This window comes from Salvelinus alpinus, chromosome 16, assembly GCF_045679555.1.
Source record: "Salvelinus alpinus chromosome 16, SLU_Salpinus.1, whole genome shotgun sequence".
NCBI classification, from domain to species: Eukaryota; Metazoa; Chordata; class Actinopteri; order Salmoniformes; family Salmonidae; genus Salvelinus; species Salvelinus alpinus.
The window spans coordinates 42,070,449-42,084,376 of record NC_092101.1 but is presented as its reverse complement, the minus strand read 5'-3'; the positions used below and the strand labels follow the sequence as shown (position 1 = coordinate 42,084,376).

At 43.1% G+C, this 13,928-nt stretch overlaps 1 protein-coding gene across 2 annotated transcripts in view; it reads right to left on the bottom strand.

Moving 5' to 3' along the window:
• Window positions 1-13,689, bottom strand: part of kank4 (KN motif and ankyrin repeat domains 4) — a 117,620-nt gene extending 103,931 nt beyond the window's left edge. For both annotated transcript variants that reach the window (XM_071346281.1, XM_071346282.1), the window contains exons 1-2: window positions 13,592-13,689; window positions 11,787-11,923 (exon numbers count right to left, since the gene is read on the bottom strand). The gene's annotated coding sequence lies outside the window, so the exon portion shown is untranslated. The remainder of the gene's footprint in view (window positions 1-11,786; window positions 11,924-13,591) is intronic.
• Between the last annotated feature and the right edge of the window lie 239 nt (window positions 13,690-13,928).

The following is a 13,928-nucleotide window of genomic DNA, read 5'->3' as shown; positions in this document are numbered from 1 at the left end:
TGGCTCAGAGCACAGCAGGGAAATAATGACTTCCAGACTACCTGCAAAAGAACATAATTCCCACAGGCCAGCTAGAACCAGGAGCTGAGCCTGACAACAGCACAGCGGAGGCCACTGCACAACCCCCGCAGCCTTCAACAATGACAGGAGGAACATAGTGTGCCACCAGGATTTAGTATACTCAGGAAAACTCCAGGCTCCAAGATGTTCCTGGTGAGATACATGGTCAGGAACAATTCTGGGCCCTAGGAGAAATATTGACAAAGCTGTAACATAGCTAAGGACTTCAGTACAAACGCTGCATAACATTACTACTATCCCATTACTAACCCAGTACTATCTCATGGCATTTGCTCAGTCTTAGTTGTGATCGATGCTCTCTCTGAAATTCCTGGTTCTCACACACAGGGAGTTTCTCTCTCTCTCTCTCTCTCTCTCTCTCTCTCTCTCTCTCTCTCTCTCTCTCTCTCTCTCTCTCTCTCTCTCTCTCTCTCTCTCTCTCTCTCTCTCTCTCTCTCTCTCTCTCTCTCTCTCTCTCTCTCTCTCTCTCTCTCTCTCTCTCTCTCTCTCTCTCTCTCTCTCTCTCTCTCTCTCTCTTTTCCTCCCTGCCTCACTCCCCTGCCTGCCTCCCTCCCCCCGAGACGAGGTGAGGCAAGCTGGCATTAAGAGGCACTAAATCTCCTTAGCCCTATTAAGTGAAAGGAGAGAGGATCTGCTTTTCTCTAGACACCCTGTGAAGATAAAACAATGTTAAATCCCCAGAACAGCACAGCGCTCTGCATGACTCACAGTGATACTTATACACACGCATACACACACACACACACACACACACACACACACACACACACACACACACACACCATGCTACATGTTTATATACACTGAGTGTACAAAACATTCCATGACATAGAAGAAACCAGGTCAAAGCTATGATCCCTTATTGATGTCACTTGTTTTATCCACTTCACTCAGTGTAGATGAAGGGGAGTAGACAGGTTAAAGAAAGATTTTCAAGCCTTGAGACAATTGAGACATGGATTGTGTATGTGTGCCATTCAGAGGGTGAATGGGCAAAACAAAAGACTTAAGTTCCTTTGAACGGGGTATGGTAGTAGGTGCCAGGCACACTGGTTTGTGTCAAGAACTGCAATGCTGCTGGGTTTTTCAAGCTCAACAGTTTCCCGTGTGTATCAAGAATGGTTCACCACCCAAAGGACATCCAGCCAACTTGACACAACTGTGGGAAGCATTGGAGTCAACATGGGCCAGCATCCCTGTGGAACGCTTTCAACACCTTGTAGAGTCCATGCCCCAACTCAATATTAGGAAGGTGTTCTTAATGTGTTGTACACTCAGTGTAAGTCTCAGTGGGAGCTACAGTTATATTTAGTGGGAGCTACAGTTATACTTAGTGGGAGCCACAGTTACATTTAGTGGGAACAACAGTTATATTTAGTGGAAGCTACAGTTATATTTAGTGGGAACAACAGTTATATTTAGTGGGAACAGTTATATTTAGTGGGAACAACAGTTATATTTAGTGGGAGCTACAGTTATATTTAGTGGGAGCTACAGTTATATTTAGTGGGAACAACAGTTATATTAAAGTGGGAACAATAGTTATATTTAGTGGGAACAATAGTTATATTTAGTGGGAACAACAGTTATATTTAGTGGGAGCTACAGTTATATTTAGTGGGAACAACAGTTATATTAAAGTGGGAACAATAGTTATATTTAGTGGGAACAATAGTTATATTTAGTGGGAACAACAGTTATATTTAGTGGGAACAACAGTTATATTTAGTGGGAGCTACAGTTATATTTAGTGGGAACAAAAGTTATATTTAGTGTGAGCTACAGTTATATTTAGTGGGAACAACAGTTATATTTAGTGGGAACAGTTATATTTAGTGGGAACAACAGTTATATTTAGTTGTAACAACAGTTATAGTTAGTTGGAACAACAGTTATATTTAGTGGGAGCTACAGTTATATTTAGTGGGAGCTACAGTTATACTTAGTGGGAGCTACAGTTACAGTTGAAATCGGAAGTTTACACACACTTAGGTTGGAGTCATTAAAACTCGCTTTTCAACCACTCCACAAATTTCTTGTTAACAAACTGTAGTTTTGGAAAGTCGGTTAGGACATCTACTTTGTCCATGACACAAGTCATTTTTCCAAAAATTGTTTACAAACAGATTATTTCACTGTATCAGAATTCCAGAGAGTCAGAAGTTTACATACAGTAAGTTGACTGTGCCTTTAAACAGCTTGGAAAATTACAGAAAATTATGTCAGAAGCTTTAGAAGCTTCTGATATGCAAATTGACATAATTTGAGTCAATTGGAGGTGTACCTTTGGATGTATTTCAAGGACTACCTTCAAACTCAGTGCCTCTTTGCTTGGGAAAATAAAAATAAATCAGCCAAGACCTCAGAAAAAAATGTGTAGACCTCCACAAGTCTGGTTCATCCTTGGGAGCAATTTTCAAACGCCTGAAGGTACCACGTTCATCTGTACAAACAGTACGCAAGTATAAACACCATGGGACCACGCAGCCGTCATACCGCTCAGGAAGGAGACACGTTCTATCTCCTAGAGATGATCGTACTTTGGTGCGAAAAGTGCAAATCAATCCAAGAACAAGTTGTGGCAAAATGTGGATTTGTGGACAGAACTGAAAAAGTGTGTGTGAGCAAGGAGGCCTACAAACCTGACTCAGTTACACCAGCTCTGTCAGAAGGAATGGGACAAAATTCACCCAACTTATTGTGGGAAGCTTGTGGAAGGCTACCTGAAACGTTTGACCCAAGTTAAACAAATTAAAGGCAATGCTACCAAATACTAATTGAGTGTATATAAACTTCTGACCCACTGGGAATGTGATGAAAGAAATAAAAGCTGAAATAAATCATTCTCTCTACTATTATTCTGACATTTCACATTCTTAAAATAAAGTGGTGATCCTAACTGACCTAAAACAGGGAATTTTTACTAAGATTAAATGTCAGGAATTGTGAAAAACTGAGTTTAAATGTATTTGGTTAAGGTGTATGTAAACTTCTGACTTCAACTGTATATTCAAACTGCAGCAACCTTGTACTTGTTCATATGAATTATATTTTAAAGAAGGACTGGGGGGGGGTTCCTATACACAGACACAGAGAAAGCAACATGATTGGACAATAAAACTCACTGAGCTTGCTTTATGCCGGTTTGCATAATGTAATCCTGCCCTGTGCAACTGTAGGCCTAATTAAACATTTACCCTACAGTCTATGTCATTTATTGTTTTATTGATTCATTAAAGTTAATAGTTTTATATTGAAAAAGTCTAGGTAGCCTAGTCAGCCCAAGTTTGAATAGAAACCAAATTTGATCCCATTCACTTTTACGCACAAAAAAATACATACATAACATTTATTTACCAGGGCGCATAGTAGGCTAGACTATGCAGCTGCTGCTGTTAGTAGCCTACAGTTGATCAGACTAAAACATAGTATTGTTTCCATGCATTACAGCATATCAGATCGCTAATGTTTAGGTGTATAAGCTGCTACACATTTATGTAAGACTTTTTGTTTGTGTCTGTTGGGAGTGATGTGTTATCCCGCTGGCTAAATAAATACCAGAGGAAAGCGAGCCTTGAGCTTTGTGCGTTGTGCCCGGCCCGCACGACCTGGGATTTCAGTGAATTTGATTGGTCAAGACACGCAAAGAGCCTGAGGCAGCACTGCGATTTGAAGGACATAGAAACTGTGCGCGAATTGAGGCAAATCGGTCTATACAACAGCACTTTGCCCCTCTTTTTAATCGGTCTATACAACAGCACTTTGCCCCTCTTTTTAATCGGTCTAATACAACAGCACTTTGCCCCTCTTTTTAATCGGTCTAATACAACAGCACTTTGCCCCTCTTTTTAATCGGTCTATACAACAGCACTTTGTCCCTCTTTTTAATCGGTCTATACAACAGCACTTTGCCCCTCTTTTTAATCGGTCTATACAACAGCACTTTGCCCCTCTTTTTAATCGGTCTATACAACAGCACTTTGCCCCTCTTTTTAATCGGTCTATACAACAGCACTTTGCCCCTCTTTTTAATCGGTCTATACAACAGCACTTTGCCCCTCTTATTAATCGGTCTATACAACAGCACTTTGCCCCTCTTTTTAATCGGTCTATACAACAGCACTTTGCCCCTCTTTTTAATCGGTCTAATATAACAGCACTTTGCCCCTCTTATTAATCGGTCTATACAACAGCACTTTGCCCCTCTTTTTAATCGGTCTATACAACAGCACTTTGCCCCTCTTTTTAATCGGTCTAATATAACAGCACTTTGCCCCTCTTTTTAATCGGTCTATACAACAGCACTTTGCCCCTCTTATTAATTGTTCTATAAAACAACACCTTAGACTACTGCAATGCTCTACTTTCCGGTAAATAAACTTCAGTTAGTGCTAAATACGGCTGCTAGAATCCTGACTAGAACCAAAAAATGTGATCATATTACTCCAGTGCTAGCTTCCCTACACTGGCTTCCTGTTAAGGCAAGGGCTGATTTCAAGGTTGTACTGCTAACCTACAAAGCATTACATGGGCTTGCTCCTACCTATCTTTCCGATTTGGTCCTGCCGTACATACCTACACGTAAGCTACGGTCACAAGACGCAGGCCTCCTAATTGTCCCTAGAATTTCAAAGCAAACAGCTGGAGGCAGGGCTTTCTCCTATAGAGCTCCATTTTTATGGAATGGTCTGCCTACCCATGTGAGAGACGCAGACTCGGTCTCAACTTTTAAGTCTTTACTGAAGACTCGTCTCTTCAGTGGGTCATATGATTGAGTGTAGTCTGGCCCAGGATTGTGAAGGTGAACGGAAAGGCTCTGGAGCAACTAACCGCCCTTGCTGTCTCTGCCTGGCCGGTTCCCCTCTCTCCACTGGGATTCTCTGCCTCTAACCCTATTACAGGGGCTGAGTCACTGGCTTACTGGTGCTCTTTTATGCCGTCCCTAGGAGGGGTGTGTCACTTGAGTGGGTTGAGTCACTGACGTGATCTTCCTGTCTGGGTTGGCGCCCCCCTTTGGGTTGTGCCGTGGCGGAGATCTTTGTGGGCTATACTCGGCCTTGTCTCAGGATGGTAAGTTGGTGGTTGAAGATATCCCTCTAGTGGTGTGGGGGCTGTGCTTTGGCAAAGTGGGTGGGGTTATATCCTTCCTGTTTGGCCCTGTCCGGGGGTATCATCGGATGGGGACACAGTGTCTCCTGACCTCTCCTGTCTCAGCCTCCAGTATTTATGCTGCAGTAGTTTATGTGTCGGGGGGCTAGGGTCAGTTTGTTATATCTGGAGTACTTCTCCTGTCTTATCCGGTGTCCTGTGTGAATTTAAGTATGCTCTCTCTAATTCACTCTTTCTCTCTTTCTTTCTCTCTCTCGGAGGACCTGAGCCCTAGGACCATGCCTCAGGACTACCTGGCATGATGACTCCTTGCTGTCCCCAGTCCACCTGGCCATGCTGCTGCTCCAGTTTCAACTGTTCTGCCTGCGGCTATGGAACCCTGACCTGTTCACCGGACGTGCTACCTGTCCCAGACCTGCTGTTTTCAACTCTCTAGAGACAGCAGGAGCGGTAGAGATACTCTTAATGATCGGCTATGAAAAGCCAACTGACATTTACTCCTGAGGTGCTGACTTGCTGCACCCTCAACAACTACTGTGATTATTATTACTTGACCATGCTGGTCATTTATGAACATTTGAACATCTTGGCCATGTTCTGTTATAATCTCCACCCGGCACAGCCAGAAGAGGACTGGCCACCCCTCATAGCCTGGTTCCTCTCTAGGTTTCTTCCTAGGTTTTGGCCTTTCTAGGGAGTTTTTCCTAGCCACCGTGCTTCTACACTTGCATTGCTTGCTGTTTGGGGTTTTAGGCTGGGTTTCTGTACAGCACTTTCAGATATCAGCTGATGTAAGAAGGGCTTTATAAATACATTTGATTTGATCCTCTTTTTTACGCTTTGCGTCGATATGTTTTATGAAACTAAATTTAAAATCTGAGGCAAATGCTGCGCCTCGCCACACGTTTTCCGGCGTCCCTGGGTCTAGTTGGCCCCATGCATCTCCCCAACCAGGCCTGTGTAAGCTACAGCCTTTTACAGAGTTCACACAGGCCCCATGCAATCAGGCCCCATACAATCTTGGCACATCTATCTTTGGGGAGTTTCTCCCATTCTTCTCTGCAGATCATCTTAAGCTCTGTCAGTTTGGATGGGGAGCATTGCTGCACAGATATTTTCTGGTCTCTCCAGAGATGTTCGATCGGGTTCAAGTCCGGGCTCTGGCTGGGCCACTCAAGGACATTCAGAGACTTGTCCCGAAGCCGCCACTCAAATGAAATCATCAAATCTAATTTTATTGGTCACATACACATGTTTAGCAGATGTTATTGTGGGTGTAGCGAAATGCTTGTGCTTCTAGCTCCAACAGTGCAGTAATATCTAACAAGTAATATATAACAGTTTCACAACATATACCCAAAAATACACGTAAATCTAAGTAAGGAATAGATTAAGAATATATATACATATATGTCAGAGCGACATTGGACTAAGATACAGTGGCATAGTATAGAGTACAGTACATACATATGAGATGTGTGATGCGAAATTTACAAACAATTAAAGTGGCGAAGATACCGTAGAATAGTATAGAGTACAGTTTATACATATGAGATGAGTAATGCAAGATACAGAGACATTATTAAAGTGGCTAGTGTTTCATATCCTTTAAGTGGCCAGTGATTCCTAATCTATGTCTATAGGCAGCAGCCTCCGATGTGCTGGAGATGGCTGTTTAACAGTCAGTGGTGTAGTATAGAATACAATACAGTATATACATATGAAATGGGCGATTACATACGTAAACACAATTTAAAAGTGACTAAGATACTGTAGAATAGTGTGGAGTGCAGTTTATACATATGAGATGAGTAATGCTCGATACATTATTAAAGTGGCTAGTGATCCATTTCTAAAAGTGGCCAGTGATTCCTAATCTATGTCTATAGACAGACGCCTCTGATGTGCTAGTGATGGCTGTTTAGCAGTCTGATGGCCTTGAGATAAAAGCTGTTTTGTCTTGGCTGTGTGCTTAGGGTCGTTGTCCTGTTGGAAGGTGAACTTTTGCCCCAGTCTGAGGTCCTGAGCGCTCTGGAGCAGGCTTTCATCAAGGATCTCTCTGTACTTTTCTCCGTTCATCTTTGCCTCGATCCTGACTAGTCTCCCAGTCCCTGCCTCTGAAAAACATCAACAAGGCATGATGCTGCCACCACAATGCATCATCGTAGGGATGGTTTCCTCCAGACCTGACGCTTGGCATTCAGACCAAAGAGTTAAATCTTGGTTTCATCAGAATCTTGTTCTTCGTGGTCTGAGAGTCTTTCGGTGCCTTTTGGCAAACTTGAAAGTCGGCTGTCATGTGCCTTTTACTGAGGAGTGGCTTCCGTCTGGCCACTCTACCATAAAGGCCTGATTGGTGGAGTTTTGCAGAGATGGTTGTCCTTCTGGAAGTGTCTCCCATCTCCACAGAGGAACTCTGGAGCTCTGTCAGAGCTCTGTCGAGTTCTTGGTCACCTCCCTGACCAAGGCCCTTCTCCCCTGATTGTGCAGTTTGGCCGGGTGGCCAGCACAGGAAGAATCTTGGTGGTCCCAAACTTCTTCCATTTAAGAATGATGGAGACCACTGTGTTCTTGGGGATCTTCAATGCTGCAGACATGTTTTGGTACCCTTCCCCAGATCGGTGCCTCGACACAATCCTGTCTCGGAGCTCTACGGGCAATTCCTTCGACCCCATGGCTTTTTGCTCTGACATGCGCTGTCAACTGTGGGACCTTATATAGACAGATGTGTGCCTTTCCAAATCATGTCCAATCAATTGAATTTACCACAGGTGGACTCCAATTGTAGACACATCTCAAGGATGATCAATGGAAACAGGATGCACCGGAGCTCAATTTCAAGTCTCATAGCAAAGGGTCTGAATACTTATGTAAATAAGGTATTATTAGGGGGGGGTTTTGCAAACATTTCTGAAAAAAATACTGTTTTAGCTTTGTCATTATGGGGTATTGTGTGTCGATTGGTGAGGATTTAAAAAAATTTTTTTAGAGTAAGGCTGTAATGTAAAGAATGTGAAAAAAGTCAAGGGGTCAGAATAGTATAGGCTTTTACAGGGTTCACACAGGCACCATGAGTCAGTATCTCCACAGATTCATGTATGTGTAGGCTAGGCCTGTTATTTCGTGCAGAGTGTGTGTATGGCTAGAATGCTTGGAATATGTTTGGATGATTAAAAGCACTCTGGGAGCTCTGTGCAGCTCTGTGTTTAGTAATGTACACAGCTCCAGGGTGAGCCGTGTATAAACGCCTCATTATTACTTTACTAAGCCCTTCCTATACCTCCATGACCAGGTCAGCCTGCTGACATGACAAAGTGACCCATTTGGGGCATGAAGGACAAAGGGGATTAAACCCCAGAATAAAGTTGAAAACAAATAAACTGAAAGGCTTGATCACAATCTCCAAAATACTTAATGTGGTTAAATCTTTTTAAAAAGAAAAGTATATACAGTACCAGTCCAAAGTTTGGACACACCTATTAATTCCAGGGGTTTTCTTTATTTGTCAGATGACCTGGCCTCCACAATCACCTGACCTCAACCCAATTGAGATGGTTTGGGATGAGTTGGACTGCAGAGTGAAGGAAAAGCAGTCAACAAGTGTTCAGCATATGTGGGAACTCCTTCAAGACTGTTGGAAAAGCATTCCAGGTGAAGCTAGTTGAGAGAATGCCAAGAGTGTGCAAAGCTGTCATCAAGGCAAAGGGTGGCTACTTTGAGAATCTAAAATATTAAATATATTTTGATTTCTTTAACACTTTTTTGGTTACTACATGATTCCATATGTGTTATTTCATAGTTTGATGTCTTCACTATTATTCTACAATGTAGAAAATTGTCAAAATAAAGAAAAACTCTTGGATGAGTAGGTATGTCCAAACTTTTGACTGGTACTCTAAGTTAAGAAGATAGGGACACACCATACAGAGCAAATGGAGAGCACATATACTACACACACTGTACCACCCATTCTTTTCTACATAGCCTGGGCCATGAAAATGCCAGGGTGGAGTTATTGTGACAGGGTCGGAACCAAAGTGATGGTCATTGTTTGCTAGTGGACCCTATAATCTTTGGCTACATTAAATGTTTCTTCATGTAGCCACCGTATTCGTGCTTCGCATACTCCTCTTTGATTTAGAAGATACTGTTGCACAAACAACATGGTGATTTAAGCCTACACCAGCGCTGGTATCAGGCTGTATTAGTTAGCTACATTTGTTTGCTCTAACTCAGTAAATGTATTAGCTAGCTAGGTAGCCAGCTAACTAGTATTAGCAGCTAACAAGAAAATACAAATTGCTAAGAAAAGACAACCTAGCTGTTTGCAGATAAGAAACACAACCTAATGGTCAAATTATAGAATGCTTGTGGATTTATGTTAAGAAGCAAAGTGGAAACAACATCATTGTCATCAACATTGTTGCATGTGCTGCAGTGACCATGCAGACTGAACACAAGTGTCTCATGGTCAGGCAACAACAAATGCTCTCCTTGAGTGACAGGGGGCGGGACTAGGTCGGTGTGGAAAGCAGCATGGAGAGAGAGAGAGCAGAGAGAAATGTCTCAAATAGCGGTGTAAACTATAAAAATGGATGTTACATGTCAGATTTAACAAAACAAACATTTAAATACCGTTATAGAAGGTAAAGTGAAAACCTAAACTGGCCCATGCATCAATACCGGTATATAGCAAAATATGGTATACCGCCGAGCCCTACTTCTAAGTCCATACTCTACCATAACAGGTAGTACCCCCCACAAATCAAATCAAATGTATTTATATAGCCCTTCTTACATCAGCTGATATCTGAAAGTGCTGTACAGAAACCCAGCCTAAAACCCCAAACAGCAAGCAATGCAGGTGTAGAAGCACGGTGGCTAGGAAAAACTCCCTAGAAAGGCCAAAACCTAGGAAGAAACATAGAGAGGAACCAGGCTATGAGGGGTGGCCAGTCCTCTTCTGGCTATGCCGGGTGGAGATTATAACAGAACATGGCCAAGATGTTCAAATGTTCATAAATGACCAGCATGGTCAAGTAATAATAATCACAGTAGTTGTTGAGGATGCAGCAAGTCAGCCCCTCAGGAGTAAATGTCAGTTGGCTTTTCATAGCCGATCATTAAGAGTATCTCTACCGCTCCTGCTGTGTCTAGAGTCACACAGTAGTGTTTAAGTGTTCAACCTCCTTGTACTGTAAACCAATGAACCTATTTACAGTCTCAAGCACTGTGGCTCAGCTTCAGTTCAGATGACTCTCTACCTCAAAGGGAATCACCCTAACACACACACAATGACTAGGGCACTGGCCAGCCGTGGGTAGCAGCCGTGTGATGTTGTGCAGAATCGAACAACACAACACACTCATTATTATGGAGGGGAGGTAACTAAGAGCAGTGAGTTCTACTAACAGAGCTCTCCTGTTGGTGAACTCAAAGAAAAACCCACTAACACATAAACACACAGCTAAACCAGAATAAAGACCACACACACACATTATGTATACACATGAACAAAATCAACAGCACAAACATAAACAGATCTACAGACACAAACAAACACCACACACAAGGACCAAAATAGCCACATATACAGAAAGAACAACAGTACACACACTGGCTCTCCAAAGAGACAGACTCTCTGCCATCCCCTGCTCCACTCTGCCAGCCCCCCTGCTCCAGGCAGGCTCCACAGAGCAGAGGCAGAAAGGTAGCCCAGAGATCAGATAAAAGTAAACGCCTTGCCTTCAATGTTCCCTCTCTGAGAAGCCAACAATGGACGATGCACTCACTCACAGACTCACTAACCAGGCAGGAGTCAGGAGCAATGCTGTGTGCATACATGCAGGCCGTAAAAGAGCAGCCAAGCGAATATGCACTCAAGTTAAAGCCCAGCCTAGTGCAATGCTCTCTCTATCTCTCGATATCCATTTCTGTCTCTCACTTTCTCTCTCTCCATCACTTTCTCTCTCTCTTTCTCCCTATCCATCGCCATTCCCCTGTATGCTTGTCCTGGCTGTATGAGGCTGGTTGGCTGAGTGAACCCCCAGCTGTAAGACATTAGCCAGCCCAACAGAGCTTTAAACTAAAACATGGCACGGCCAACCGCCAAATGGGATAGAATATGGAATACAGCGACAGTCAAAAGCTCTAATAGACCCATGAAGACAGACCATAGTGGTTACACTGAGTGTGTACTCTCTCTCTCGCTGTGTGTGTGTGTGTGTGTGTGTGTGTGTGTGTGTGTGTGTGTGTGTGTGTGTGTGTGTGTGTGTGTGTGTGTGTGTGTGTGTGTGTGTGTGTGTGTGTGTGTGTGTGTGTGTGTGTGTGTGTGTGTGTGTGTGTGTGTGTGTAGCATCCTATTACCACATTCTGAAAGTCTGAAAACCCCCAAGGAACAGAGGAGAGAATAAAACATGATATCGGAGGACAGGAAGAAAGGAGAGTGGGGGGACTGGAGATAGTAACAAAACAGAGGAGAAAAGAAGACTGAAGGAATGAGAGAGAATCCCACTTGAGAAAACACACAGAGTTAAGAAAAGAGTTGAGATGGAAATTAGTGAAGAAAGAGCGTAATCTCTGTCATATCTTCTTACCTCTAAGCAAGGCTCTTATTTTCTTAGTTTTCTTCAGAGGTGTTGATGGAAGTCCAGTTTTCTGCCTCAGTCCTCTGTCAGTGTCCTCTGTGTGTGTGTGTGTGTGTCTGTGTCTATCTCTCGCTCACACTCAGCATCTGGAGCAGAGGAACAGGAACAATTGAGTTGAGTGTAGAGGACTGAACATACGGGACGGTAAAGTACTTTACAACACCAGCACTGCTGTGCTGAGGGGGCTGGACTAGCTGGTGGGGACACACCCACTTTCCTCAGCACTGGTCCAATGAGAGTGCTGGGGGTCAGATCACACACACACACACACACACACACACACACACACACACACACACACACACACACACACACACACACACACACACACACACACACACACACACACACACACACACACACACACACACAGTGGGCAGGCAGCTGGACTGAAGAGAGACAATTTGGCATGGCTGCTTTAAGACTGAGAGGAAAATAAACCCACTGATGAAAAAGCAAAACAACGAGGAGGATTTAAAAAGCAAAACAACGAGGGAGATTTAAAAAGCAAAACAACAAGGGGGATTTAAAAAGCAAAACAACAAGGGGGATTTAAAAAGCAGGACAGTTTGAACATGTAGCCTGCACGGCTCCTAATGTCTGCGATGGTATGACTGCGCACTCACTGTAGCGTGTGTGTGTGTGTTTGACTGGGGAGGGGGGATGTAATGCTAAGCCCCACTGTAATTAGAAAAAACAGCACTGGGGGCTTAATTTCTGCAGCTCCAGGACATACTTGTCATTCTTGGAGTGCACTACCCTCTCCCTCTATCCCTGTCTCTCTCTCCATGCATTTCCCCTAATGATCCCACTCTAGCTGCTATACCACCCATAGACCTGACCTGGAATCAGCAGGCCAGGCAGGCAGGCAGGCTACCTCCTTCAATAGCATACCTATCCCACTATCAGACTAGCTCTACAACCATAGAATAAATAGAATAACTATATTTAGTATGCATTAGATTAAATACTGTCATATCGAGGTACATTTATTGCACAATCGTGTAATGACAAAACATGGGACATCATGTGCTATCTGCTTGATAGTCTTAATGCCTTTATATTTGATTTAACATATCCAGTAATGGTATGTAGGCTACAGTAACCTAGACTACATACTGGGTAAATAAACGCATCAATAATGTCATCTCTCAGGGTTTCGTACCAGAGCTTGGGGCCGCAGTAGCCCATGTATGCTATGGAGGGGGAGCATCACATCACTCCGTCGCGCTCAGCCTCGACCAGAATGGGATTCTCCAAGCTCAGCTCCATCGAGAAGTCGGGCTGCTGACTAGGCAAGGAACCGCAGCAGCAGCTCAATGCCCTGCATGCATTAACCCGCTCTGTATTAACAAATACAGTGACTCGGTAGTATCCACAAGCCGTTTTGTGCTAATGGCCTCGATATCTGTAGTAGGGTGCCAGAATATACACCTGTCATTTATTTTGGCGCTCGCCAATAATAACCTTATAATCGGCTGAAAGTCAACTGAACGCATGGATCTTCATGGGGAATACATACATGTGCAAGATAGAAAAGAAAAACATAACGTTAGTCACGGATTATTGAATGGATGCAATAGCATACGGATCCCCCTTACGGTTGGGATATAGGTTACACCGTTACATCAAATGATAGAGAATATTCTCTATAGCCTATATAAAGAATTTGACATAGCGAATACATTTCAGACATTTTCCATTACATGAAAACCACTGCAACAAAACGGGTACAAATATGATAGATGTCTTACCGTTAATTATATCATTTGCATAAGGATGGTACAAGGTAAATATGCTCCAAAATTTCGAGATGCACGGCTATTTCTCAGGGAAGCGCACGATATATTATATTAATGTCCAAGGTTTCCCTCTGCTGGCTAAAATCTTGTACTGGAGTGTATCTCGACCTGGAATCATCGCCATCGATCAGAGATCACTGATTATCACTCTCCAATCTTTTAATTATATTGATATATTTAGGGGGAAATAATATAGTTATGGTGTATACATTTTTGATGTAGCAACTGTTTTCAGACCAACAAAGCCAGACAATGTTCATGCATGATACAAAAAAATGTTTTATTGGTT